This window comes from Sinocyclocheilus grahami, unplaced genomic scaffold (genome assembly GCF_001515645.1).
Source record: "Sinocyclocheilus grahami isolate Dianchi unplaced genomic scaffold, SAMN03320097.WGS_v1.1 scaffold171.1, whole genome shotgun sequence".
Classification (NCBI taxonomy): domain Eukaryota; kingdom Metazoa; phylum Chordata; class Actinopteri; order Cypriniformes; family Cyprinidae; genus Sinocyclocheilus; species Sinocyclocheilus grahami.
Window position 1 is genome coordinate 470285 of NW_015505350.1, and position 10435 is coordinate 480719.

Sequence of the window (10435 nt, forward strand, 5' to 3'; positions counted from 1 at the left end):
ACTGTATATCTAAGACATACAACATATTATTTGTGACTCTGTGAAATATTTCATAAAAACAAATAAAATATTTGTGATATTTTCATACCAAAATATGTAGCAAAAATAGCAGATGAGCTTTTTGAAAAAGCAAATTCGTTCTCTGCAGCAGGTTTCCCTTTCGAAACTGTGCATATAGTGGTTTCCCCAGTAACCGCAGTACACAAAGCTGACGTGCAGCGCTCAAGTTTATTCAATGAAATCGTAGCCTTTTGAAGTTTAATCGTCATATTAATAATCCATATAACAATTCTTGTCTTTCCGTCCCTGAAGACCTCTTATAATTTAGACTTTTTGTACCATTTAAGAGTTTTCGTGGCCTTAAATGTAAACAATTTAACTGAAGACATTTTAAGGACCCTCGGAAACGCTAATAAGAACATAGTCCAGTACAAACATTTCTGTCATGCATTTGGCCGAAAGCTTTTGTTGACTATGAATTTTACTTTTGAAATTTGAGGCAGGTGCAACTCTGTTGTTTGTGAGCAGTGGTGTGATGGCGATTTAAATAAAATACAGATTTCCAAACAATCCAAACATATGGGTATCCCCTTGGTAAAAAGATAATCTGTTTACCATCTTGACTTGAAAATACTGTTTTCATGGCCAGTTTTTGATTTATTATTTGCTAATGTTAATGAATGTTTACATTTGAGTGCACGTCCTACTACGCTGAAATTAATAGGGGAGCGGCTGGAAATAGCGACCTCTCCTGGTTGGAGATAGTATTAACATCAAAAACTGAAAGCAATCTTTACGTGACTTGCTTTTCAAATGTTTTAAAATTGATCATCCGAGTCTAATATGATCCAGCGGGCCGTACTAAAAGACACTGCGGGCCGTACTAAAAGACACTGCGGGCCATATACTAAATCTAAAACTACTAATGACACTAATGAGCTCATTAAGAGTGAACATGAACAGAAAGGGGTTTGAGCTGACAATATCTAACCTGATCAAAAGTTTTTTTTTCAATTTCTGTTACAGGTATGTTTTGCGAATAACTATTAAATGCATCAGTATGCAAAAATATGAGCAAAGTTCTCTGCATGGAAGACCCATGGCTGTGGTGCTACTTTTTCTGTAGTATGGTAGGCAAAATTTTTAAGTACACTGTAAAATAATTACTGTAAATTTACAGTAACTTACTGGCAATTTTGGTTGCCAATAAGACTGTACATTTACAAAAGTACTGTAAATCAATAATTACAATTGTACTGTAAAAATACAGCAAACTGCTTTTTCACAGCTATCACTGCAAAATTACAGTAGAAACTTTTATAAATATGAGTGAAATTACAAGAGCAACTGTGAACTTGTAATGCTATACATACATTTTACAGTAAATTAGAACATTTGCTGTGAAATTCAACTCACAAAATTAACTACAATTGAGATTTGTCACTGTTGTGATAGTGTGTAAATACTTGGTTATCTTATTTCATTTGAGTCTGCTGAGAATGAATATTTCTTGGTATAAAACTGCAAACACTTAATGTGGAACAGTAAAGTAACTAAAGATATGACTTTAACTCAAATCACTGCAGTTCATCATTAGCTATAGCACACATGTATGTGCTGAAATACTAACAGAGCTCATCACACCATCAACTCCACAATTATTGTCTTTAAACAATGCAGCAGACCATTAGTGACCCAGGTTAATCATTGACTGAAGCACAGGCTCTACTCTCCAGCACAATGGTGACCCACAAAACTACATTAACAGATCTCTCGTGAGCAAAAACACATTAATACAGTTCAGTTACATATTTACTCTCCTTATAGATAATTATGTGAATTATTAAGTGATTAGCGCTTTAGCGATGAACAGCTGCTGTTAACAAGCAGAATCACTGAATGAAAGAGAAACAAGAACTACAACTGACTTCAGCCACAGCCTTAGATGAAATCAACTGAAATGCAAGACTTCCATTAAATCTCTCAAGGTCTGATTAAACAACTCCACAAACAGCATTACCAGCTTCACACATTACTAACCACACTGATGCTATTTCTGTAAGACCTCTACAGAACTTTAGATTTTTTTTTTAAACTACCATGATGGAGATCAGTGTTTGCTTTAGTTGTGCTCTTGAACCCTGACTCTTTTGTATTAATCTTTTATAGACTGCAGTAATCCTGTGTTGTCGTAAAGAATATGTTTAAAAATGTTGATTCTGTTCTGCTGGTAACATAATCATCCTGAAACATCAGGCTCACTGATTTTATCTGGTGTTTCTTATCTTTCCAAGACAATATTTCAGACAATACATAAGAAGAAGGTTGTTACAAAAGATTGTTTAAAAAAAGAAGGCTGTGTTATGAAACACACACATCAAGAATCAGCGTATGAATCTCAAGGACGGTGACAAACAACAAAATAAGTAAACCAATCAACTCTGAACATCACAAAACAAGCTACTAAAACTCAACACGAAAACAATAGCAAAAACAAAAGCACATAGTAAGAATTAAAGAAGTGGACAATTCAGCTGCATAATTTATTCATGCCGCAATGCATGCTGGGAGTCATGGGTGAGTTTTGCGTTGTGCTGGTACCCAGCATGCATTGCAGCATGAAGCTTTTGATTGTCATCATTGTTGAGATTCATGTGCTGATTATTGATATCTGTGTGTCAATGATTCTGTAGCATTAAAAGGCTTTGTGCATTAAATTATTTTGTAGTAGTTTGTCATGTCATGCAGTGTCAAATAGCTGTCATAAACAAAATGAAACTAACAAAAAAAAAACACACCAAGTCATAGATTATCCACTGAAAAAGATATCCAGAGAACCAGGCCATCAGATAATGATAATGACATTATAAATACTAACTAAACACCACGCTATTGCAATTAATGCAAACCCTCATCGCCATAATGGTGAGGTCAAACATAATGTTTTCAGTAAAACATCTAAACCTCTGTTAATTCTCAGAATTTTTGTAGATATATGACAGAAATAAAGTCAAATTGTAATGTGTGAAGTTGGTAATTCTGTTTGTGGATTTGTTTAACCAGATCTTTAGAGATTTAATGATGTCTTGTATTGCAGTTGATTTCATCTAAGGCTGTGGCTGAAGTCAGTTGTAGTTCTTGTTTATCTTTCATTCAGTGATTCTGCTTGTTAACAGCAGCTGTTCATCTCTAAAGAACAATCATCACTTAATAATTCACATAATTATCTATAAGGAGAGTAAATATGTAACCAGAGGTGTAAAGTCCAGGGGTCAGAAAGTAAAAGTCCTGCCATGTTTATTCCACCCATGAACTCAGTTAGCTGATTTCACCAGAAATGGGACCAAGTCATTGCTTTCAAGTCACAAGCAAGTCTCAAGTCAAATTACAAGTCCTCAGAGTTAAAGTTAATGAGATAATTAAGTGACTAATTAAATGATGATTGTGCATCAGTGATGAACACCTGCTGTTATTGAGAATTACAGAGGACCAGCTGTTGATGTTTTATTGGTTAAAGTGAAGTCACCATCATGGGGATCAGTGTTTGATTTAGTTGTGCTCTTGACTCTTAACTCTTATGTTAGATTTTTTTCAGTAGCAGTGTCTGTGGTGTTGTAAAGCAGTGAAGTTGGTGCTGTACAGTGACCAGCTGTTGTGATGTGATGAGATAGTCATCATGAGCTCACCTGGGCTCATTTAAAATTGAAAAAACAAAGAGAAAAGCCATTGCATGATGCTCATTCAAAAGTGTTATATAAGCATAAAGACATCTGCTACTTCAAGGCTTGATTCAGCAATGCACAAATGCTTACTGTGAAACAATACTGCAATTGCTTAGAAGCAAATTACATTGAATTACTAAAAGGCTCAAGAGCGCAGTACTGTTGGTTTCATTCAAGGCTGAGGCTTAATGATGCTGCTTGTTAACAGTAGGTGTTCATCACTAATGCACAATCATTTAATTAGTCACTTAATTATCTCATTAACTTTAACTCTTTGAGGACTTGGGATTTGACTTGAGACTTGCTTGAGACTTGAAAGGAATGATTTGGTCCCACCTTCATGGGGGTTCATGGGTTCATTACTTTATGACCCCTGGACTTTCCACCTCTGGTTTTTGCACAAGAGAGATCTGTTTAATGTAGTTTTGTGGGTCACCATTGTGCTAGAAAGTAGAGCCTGTGCTTCAGTCAATGATGAGCATCAAACACTGATGTTCTGTTGCTTTATTTAAAAACAGTAACTGTGGTGATGATCGCTTTGTTAAATACTTCAGCACATACATGTGTGTAATAGCTAATAATGAACTGCAGTGGTTTGAGTTAGTCATGTTTTTAGTTAATTTACTATTACGCATTAAGTGTTTGCAGTTTTATAGAAATATTTCTTCTCAGCGGACTCAATAATAAGTTAAAGGGGTCATATGATGTGACTTAAATTTTTCCTTTCTCTTTGGAGTGTTATAAGCTCTTGGTGCATAAAGAAGATCTGTAAAGTTGCAAAGACTAAAGTCTCAAATCCAAAGAGATATTCTTTATAAAAGTTGAGTCAGCCACACCTACCTAAAACGGCTCGTTCTAACACGCCCCCACATACCTACGTCACTATCTGGGAAGATTTGCATAACGCCGCCCAAATGTTCATGCAAAGAAAGGTGTACCTTTTATCCTCGCTGAAGTATTGTTCCCGCCGCCATGTCGTGAAGGCGCTGTGTGCTTTGTTGTGAAAGCGAAACTACTTTGTTTGGCCTTCCAAAAGAGGACGATATCGCTTCGTCATGTGTAGAGCTGATCTGTGCTGGTCGCTGAGAAAATGCTTCAACTTCGCGCTGTCGATCGCCGGATCGGCTTTCACCGTGGACAAAGCGGAGTCCAGCGTCAAATCTGGTTGCCGCAGGCATCACAATATGGTAAGGGACGTAACATTTCTGTCACACGCTTGAGGAATTCGGCCAATCACAACTCACTGGATAGCTGGCCAATCAGAGCACACCTCGCTTTTTCAGACCGATGAGCTTTGTAAAAATCGATACGTTTCAGAAAAGCGGGGCATAGAGGAGAAACAATAATGTACAGTATGTGGAAAATAATGTTTTTTGAACCTTAAACCACATAAACACATTTCATTACACCAAATACACAAAATAATGTTCTTTTTAGCAGCATCATATGACACCTTTAAATAAGTTAACCAAATGTTTACACATTATCACAGCAGTGAAACATTTCAATTGTAGTTAATTTAGTGAATTGAATTTCACAACAAATGTTCTAATTTACTGTAAAAGTTCTAATTTACTGTAAAATGTTCACAGTTGCTCTTGTAATTTCACTCATTTAGAAACGTTTCTATTGTAATTTTACAGCTTGCTGTATTTATTGTTATTATTGTAATTATTGATTTACAGTACTTTTGTAAATTTACAGTCTTTAAAATTGCCAGTGAGTTACTGTAAATTTACAGTACATTTTTTACAGTGTAGCATAAATAAATAAAAATCTACTGTGATTTATGTAAAAATCAACTGTGATAATTTGCAATAGTTTTTAATTTCTGCATACATCAGCACTGGAGGGTTTAATCTGCCTACAGTTGCATTTTTACAGTATAGTGACGGGGACACTATACTGTCAAAAAGCACCGTCTTTCGGATGAGACGTTAAACCAAGGTCCTAACTCTCTGTGGTCATTAAAAATCCCATAGCACTTCTCGTAAAGAATAGGGGTGTAACCCCTGGACTTTGTCAAGCATGGCCCCCTAATAATCCCCAACCACTTGATTGGATCTATGACTCTCTCTCCTCTCCAGCTGTAGCTGGTGTGTGGTGAACGCACTGGTGCCATTGTCCTGTGGCTGCCGTCGCATCATCCAAGTGGATGCTGCACACTGGTGGTGGTTGAGGAGAGGCCCCCCCCCCCCCCCCCATGATTTTAAAGCGCTTTGGGTGTACAAAAAATACACAATAAAGCACTATATAAATGCATCATTCATTCATTCATTTATTTGGTTCTACAGTAAAACAGCACCCTCTTTAGTTATTGTATCAGCAAAACCACTATCCATCTGCCTCACTGGTCATAACAAGGACAGTTAGAGTCCCTGAAGTGGCTGTAGGTATCATTTCTTTTGAGAACTGCAAGGCAGATCCAGCAGAAATACTGCTGGCAGGAAGAGCAGGTCATCTTGTTGCAGCCCAGTTCTTTCTAATAAAAAAAAAGGAACAAATTATGAGTAAGAAACTATAATCAGAAAATATGCAATAATGTAACAAAGAAATAACTTATTTTCGAAATAATATTTTAGACATTTATAATATAATTTTTCACAGTAAAAATTTGGTCTTTCTAAAAGAAACTATAGATGCCTTTTAACTTTATGATGGTGGGTGGCACTTCAGATGAGAATGTAAGATTTATAAATATAATTTAGTAAACATTACTGTGCTGATGTATGAAAACAATTTTAACATGCTTTGCATTTACATATAAGAACATTTTCTGTGTACCTTTATCCACATTTGTTGGTCATCTTTAATGACTAACAAGTCTGTGGAATTTAGGATCAAATCTAAATATATATGCATCTTATAATGAGGCCCCAATAACGCTGCTTCTGGGTCTATTTTTCATTTTATTCAACAAAAATAGAAAATATAACCCATTATTTTAAAAGCTTTTTCTAAGAATCTAACAAAGATTGCACTTTTAAACAACAAAAGTGAGAACTCATTGCAGTCCTGAGCTCGTTGATGCTGACCTGTATGTTGGCACCACAGGAAGGGCACGGTTTAGAATTTTCCTTCAGCCAGTCTTTGCTTAAATCTTCATCAGTTTCCCTTTGAATTAGCTGCTTTTCAAGTAATTCCTTTTCCTGTTGTACTGTGTAGAGGAAAATAAGATGTTATAAAAAAAAAAAAAAAACATGCTGCAAAAGAACATTAACAAAACTGTATGTAACATAATTCATATATACAGTATAGCAAGTCATCTCTTGCAAACCACAAAACTACAAAATCATTGATTAAATGGGATCTATAGAACTTGGACAGTAAGTGATCCCATCCACATTTCAACAAAGAAGTTTCACGCTATACATCAGGTAAATCAGAGTCTTCCTTCCAGAATATGTGGCACAGATTCTCGTCAAAGCTCTTACTTCAAGACTTACTAATGTAGCGCTTTACTGGCTGGCATTCAAGCCAGCCTGAGCCTCTATAGATTTACGGGCTGCCAGCGCAGGGCCCCTGAGAATTTGCTCATTGGCAAAACGTTGGCCCCTTAGCACTGGCCCTGCATGGGCAGCCCTCATTTAGCCTCCAGGAAGCTTTAGCGCTGTATTATTGAAAATAATAAAGTTTGAAGTCACCATTATGGAGGTAAGCGCTTGCTTTAGTTGCCCCCTTGACTTCTTAACTTTAATGTTGCTCTGGCTGTTATTATTGTGTGTTTCTGAAGCACATTTGTTATAGTAAAAGTTGTGATGGTTAATTATTGATGATTCAATTCTGATTCACTGATCTCATCCAGAGGCTGATCTGTGAGAACATTTAGATTTAATAATTTCACTTTACAGTAGCCCTAGAATTCCACTGCATAATATTTCACACATTAAGTCATCCTTAATTTGTTTAGCAAAATAATAGTCTTCTGCTGCTGTAGAAGACTATTGCTGCAGGTCCTAGATCGGGGGCAACCTAACGCGTTTCATAGAAATATTTATTTTAGAAATTTTTATCAGCACCCAGACTGTTTTTTTTAGCTGTGTGCGTAGTTAAATCTGTATGGATGAGAAGCACAGATAAAAAAAATAAAATAAAATAGATGTGGGGGGTCCCCCAGATATTATTTTACGAAAAATAATGATGACAAATCTGATTAAGCTCACACGGTTGATACGGTACATTTTGTTAGTTAATAGTCATTCATGTGACTGAAGTCTGTTTTTAGGCTGTCAAAATGTAAATGCCTCTATCAGGGTTGGCGCAGAAAGTCAGGGGGCATACACTTTTTTCTTTGAAAAGAAAAAAACCTGTTTCTGAATATTAATTGATTAAAATTAAAATTATGTAGACTATAGTGCAGAAGTCATTTTCAGATGCAACGAATAAAACGGGAAAAACACAAACACGAAAATTGTAAATAAAATAATTTGATACAGCCTACAATTTAATAACATATAGCCTAGCCTAGTATTATATATGAATAGGATGTTCGTCAACTGATTGCAGGCGGTCGGCTCAGTGTTGACAGCTCCGTGAAAAACCTACTGGAAGCTCTCTATAAAGCTAAAAATAGGCTATGAAAAGTAGAAACACACAATAACATTTAAAGTTACTTCAATTTCTGAAAAAATAATGTAGTAATTGATGTCATAAATACACAAGTCTGATTTTTATTTTAACTGGCAGAATGCATCGTACATCGTAGTAAAAATATTATATAAATGTTTACATAAATATTTATCCACTTATACGTGATTAATCTTTTATTTTCCGCTCAAAACCGTAAAATTTATTTTTTGCGTGTTTTTTTAAACATGGAGAAAACTAAAATAGTCAATTAATCTGTTAAAAATTGTTACTGTGGGTGAACAAATTTACGTTAGTAGATAACAACAGAGTCTGAATTCTTTCTAAATGCTCTGCCATTCTTATTTCGCTCTGGAACCACGAAAACATTTTTTTTTGCCAAGAACAAACTGAAATGAAAACATTTTGCTTTTAATCCGTGTTTTTAACAGCCGGGGAGATCTTCCCAGGGCAGTAGCCTGCCTCTCAGACTAAAATCAGAGTGCCCACTCTGGAGATGTCACCAGAGGTGAGGGGGCACAGTGACCGCATTATATCCACATTAAAACAAACTTTTCTCCCATTAAAATGAACGCTCAGTTTGTGGTCCATTATTACTTTAGTAAAAAGTAAAAGTTCTGCACGTTTGCCAGAGCTGGTCCGGTCAATCTTGCGCTGCGGCTCGTGCTGTATGAAGCAGATGCTTGTCTGACTGACTATACTATGACCGCTGTCCAACTCAACTATAAGCTAAATTATTTATGTTAGGCCTATTATAAAAAAATCGGTGGATGGATGAACATCCTTAACAAAGCACAAGCCTTAAGAATTACAATGAAAACAATTTTGGATTAGGATTTACTTGAAAAAAGCTTGGAAACAATTTTCACTCAGAAAAGGGTAGTTAATTTACAAAAAATTCCCAAGTAAAAGCCTAAACATAATTATTAGTAGCTTTAAATTGAACATTTTAAGTTGGGAATTCCAAGAAAATTTTACTTAAGTAAAGCTTATCACTATAAAAAAAAATGGTGCGGTTAAATAACAGTAATTTAGTTATTTATCAACATGTTAAGCCTCGAGGTAGAGGTCTGCATTCTCGCGGCTCTCATTGAATTGATGCTTTTAAGGACTTTGCATAAATCAGTAGGTTTCTCTTCATGGCAAAATAGTTCTTAAGACCAATATGCTTGCGTTACTTGAACATTATAAATATTAGTTTATAAACAAATGCCAATTGGCCAAATTAAGTGCAGTCGGTTTCTGCAAATAAAATGAGGTTTGCATAGTAACATTGTATCAGTTAATGAAATACAGTTTTTCACTGTAAATTTAAACAGTTCTGTAAAACCTAATATGTTGCTACTGTATTTTCCACGGTAAAGTTCTGGCAACCATATTTGCCAGTATTTTACCGTAAATTTAACTGATTTTTTTTTACAGTGTACATTTTTTTCCTCTCTGCGACACTTTTTCCCTATTATGTTGTCAATGTTAAACAAATTGTATCCTGACAAGACGAATAAAAATAAGAAATAAAATTTTTGTACAACATTTTTATTTTCTTTGACACTTTTTTCCTACTGTGTTGCATAAAATATTTAACGAATTTTGAGTCTTAAGATAATTCATATAAACTCAAGTCAAAGTCAATAAATTCAAGACTCTTGACAAGACGAATAAAATAACATACAATTTTGTGCAGACTACACTTTTATTTGTCAGCCTATCTCTCTTTCAGTAGCGGAAATTTAAATGTGAGATTCTGGAAACGAGATCTAAATTTAACGGGAACGGTCGGGGTGGGGAAGAAAATTATTCTAAGCGGACAGCGGGTGAACAAAGAGTATAGCGGGAGCGGGTGGGTGCGGAATAGAACCTTGCAGGAGCGGGACTAAAAAACACTGGACACACTCATAACATAAATCCTGGCTAAATGCCACGTAAAGTATGATTAGTACAGTAAAAATTAAATCCACCCTCAGCCGATTTGCATTTACAGTAGGCTATTTAAAATGACCATCCCATGTCCAAAACTGAAAGTATTGTCTAAAACAGTGCTCGAATTAAGGTAAATCCTATAGCCCCCCCCCCCCTTTTTTTTAAGGGCGGGGGGGGTGTTTGTGTTGTTTTAGGGTTTGTCGATT

The 10435-nt window shown here is 35.6% G+C and overlaps 1 pseudogene; it reads right to left on the bottom strand.

The window, feature by feature from the left end:
- Positions 1–5987: 5987 nt before the first annotated feature.
- LOC107593459 (E3 ubiquitin-protein ligase RNF14-like) overlaps positions 5988–10435 on the bottom strand; it is a 35123-nt pseudogene continuing 30675 nt past the window's right edge.